Raw genomic sequence first — 3,640 nt, forward strand, 5'->3', positions numbered from 1 at the left:
TAAATCAGTGACCTCTTGCATGTATCTGCAAGGCTCTGCTTGAACATCGCTTCTACAGTAGACTGCAACTCCACCTCCATTTTTTTTCGCCATGTCCACACAGGTGTTGCATGACACCTGTCTGCTGTGTGTGAACATGTCATATCCCTCCAGCTGGAAAACTGGGGACACAGGACCCTGACAGATGTGTCTCTGTGAGGCACAACACATCTGCAAGTCTGAGTTCATGATGTGCTTTCAGGTCCATAATGTGAGATGGAAGTCCTTGTGTGTTGTGATGGATGATTGTCAAAGTCTTTAGGGTTTGGTCCATTGATTTAAAAAGAGTCAACAGGGGCCTGGCACTCCGGAGAGATGCATGATTAATACTTTCCAGAGCTGTCTTGATTTCGGGGTCAGCATATATCTTTTTCTCATCAAAGACTGTAATGGTGAGACCTTGAAGGGAAGTTGTGCGGCTCAGAGCGACATAAGCCATTCCTGGTTCAAAAACACATTTGAGGCACACGACTGCTGGCGCCATGGTCATGCCTTGCACTTTGTGGGCAGTACATGCAAAGACCAACTTCATTGGAAACTGACGTCGAATGACTCCTTTCTTGCTCGTGCTCTCCTCAGATCTCTTGATGTACACCAAGTCGTCTGAGGGACCCAGGATCTTTTTACGGAACCTCTGTCCTGCTGTAAGATTGTCCAGCCGCAGCACAATCAGCCTCGCGGCTTTCAGGCCATGTTCACTCATCACAATGTGTTTGATTGTTCCAAATGTCCCATTAACAATGCCATCCTCCACATCGAGATTCCTGGTCAACATAACGAGTACTCCTTGAGCAGCCATTATGTTGTCAGGCAAGTCTCTTTTACTTTCTTTGAAGCTGTCGGGTAAGATCATCATGCAGCCTGTTCTAGCATCTTTTCTGTAGTCTTGGGCTGCAATCTCGACAGCATCCTTGTGGAGGGCGGCCACAGTACTGACATTGTGATTGACAGCTTTTTTGTTTGTGGCATAGATGTGTACCCTGTCTGCTGGATAATCCTTGCCATCAGCCACTGCCTGTGTGAGTAACTACCTGTTTTCATCGCTCAGATGATCTCCCTTTAGCTTCACTCGAAGGCGGTTCAGGAGTTCATCATCTTTCTGTCTCATGATCTCTGTCAGGTTGACCATTGTGAAGTAATCCTTCCAGGGATCAAACTCATTCTCCTCATACACACACAGTGGCTTGGCTTTGCCGAGGGGTGGCAGTTGGTAAAAGTCACCTACAGCAAGGACAGACATTCCTCCAAATGGTTTCCTGTTTCCTTTGATCTGCTGAAATCGCCAGTGGACATAGGCAAACAGCTCTTTGGAAACCATCGATATCTTGTTGATGATGAGAATCTCGGCATTGGACAGTGCCGCTCTGACTTTGTCGAGTGCATTTCCAAGGCCCTGATATGGTGGCTTCAAGGTCCTTGGGAGCTTCAGGATGGAGTGCAACGTTTTGCCTGAGATGTTGAAGGCTGCTGTGCCAGTGAATGCAGTCAGCAGCACTGCAGGCTGGGACATGTTGGCCTTGTCCCGTAATCTGGGGAGCTCACACAGAATCCTTGTTGCCTCCTGATGAGTGCACTTGATGATGTGGGATTTGCCACAGCCAGCTCCTCCCGTCATGAAATAATAAAACGGGTCTGGATTGTGGTCCCAGACACATTTAGAGCACCACTGATGCACACTGTAGAATTTCGATGCCTGTGTCTCGTTCAGACTCTGATACATCTTTCTCATGTAGTCTGGACTCAACTCTGGTGCATCTATTATCGGCATGAAGCCCCTCCTATGGTTGTCTTCATTCTCTTCATGCTCTGTCTCCAAGGGTTCATGCTCGGCAAGACACTCCAAGCGGTCCAGTTCTATCTCGGGTGCAAAGGTGTTCCAAGCATTAAGACTGTTCATCAGTGAGGTATTGTTCATCAGTCAGCTCATCATCAGATCTGTGTGGGAGGTAAAGCTTTAGCAGCCTCCTGTAGAACTTCTCTGGTGTTTTCTTTTCTGAGAAGCAAGCAAATCTGATGATGGCTGGTTTGCCTAGAGTTCTCTTCTGACTGAACTCTTTCTCAATTTGGAGACGAATGGCAGTTTTGCTTTCAGCTTGCTGGCCATACACTACCCTGTACTCTGATGCAAACTCAGCCAGACACATACCTTCAAACGGTCATCCGACAGGTCCGTCTAAGTACTTTTCAGGCACTCCTGACATCCACACCTCCCCCAAACCTGGTTCCATGTTTTTGAGTCTGTTGATCGGGTGAGTCATTTTCAGACCGTCCTCATCAGTCTGAAGGAACACAACGGAACAAGAGCACTTCTTCAGGGGTAAGCTGCAAGTGCGAGCTGCAGCTTCTTGAGCGCTGACCTCTCTGTGTTTTGCGTATGCCTGCATGATCTGCTTCATCTCATCGCGCTCATTGACTTCGTTTTTCTGGGTTTTCATCTGATTTGCTGTCTACACTGGGTGGCCTGGTGGTAATTGTTTTTTGCATGGGCAGTTTAGGGAAGCCAAATCTGCAGGAAACGTTACCTTTTTTGCATGATTTTGAATGTTTCCTGCTGTGCACCTGAACCTCGGATACAAGTTTGTGAAGCTCCACACGGTAAAAGTAATCCTCTACTTCACCAATGGGCTTTGCTGGCAGTGGTGGACAGTACCGGATTACATTTACTTGAGTACTGTACTTAAGTACATTTTTTGAGTATCTGTACTTTGCTTGAGTATTTGTTTTTTTGGAAACTTATGACTTTCACTCCACTACATTTCAAAGACAAATATTGTACTTTCGACTCCACTACATTTCTAGGAAGCTTGTCGTTACTTGTTCCTTTTTTTCTAGGCTCAGCATGGCTTTGTAGTCAGCTGTTGGTGTTTTTCTTTTCTAAAATGCAATTGGCCACAGGCTGTGCTCCTCACAGAAGGGAACCAATCACAGTCGCCGCTCACACCTGGGATGGATTTGGAAATACGTCACCCTCGCACTGCGTAGCAAGCTCTCCGCTCTCCCGCCTTGAAAACTCGGCAATGGAGATGGCTGCAGAAACTCAAGCTGAGAAATCAGCGCACCCATGGCCATATCTCAGCTCGATGTTTGAGATTTCCAAAATGAAAAATGATTCATATCATTTCAAATGTCTTCTGTGTTCACCGCGAACAAACTACATTTCTGCATTCAAGAACTCACTGTCCAACCTGAGAAAGCACATTGAGGTACGTAAACAAACGTTTTTTTCTTCACTCCAGATAAACATTTTAAATGAAGTTGTCTGTGGCTTAAGTGGTTGCGGTTTAAATTAATGCGAAGACCAGTGATTGAAATGCAGCCGACCACGAGTGAGCTAAGCTTGGTGACGAGTGAGAGGAAAACAGCCTGCAGAGTCAGACTCTTTACTCTCTTTACACGCGGTGAATTAAGGATTTATTTTTGACCAAACCAGAGGTGATGACTGTTGGAAGACGGGTTTGCGCGAGTTTTACGAGTTTTTCTGTCGAGTTTGATTTAAGTGTGTGTTCGAGGAGTTAATGAGCCAATTAAGCTGTTTTAGTTCGGTAAAAGAGAGAAACTTGAATTCAGAAGGTGTGCGGTTGTATTTCTCCATTTAAAAATA

This window comes from Chaetodon auriga, chromosome 21 (assembly GCF_051107435.1).
Source record: "Chaetodon auriga isolate fChaAug3 chromosome 21, fChaAug3.hap1, whole genome shotgun sequence".
NCBI lineage: Eukaryota > Metazoa > Chordata > Actinopteri > Chaetodontiformes > Chaetodontidae > Chaetodon > Chaetodon auriga.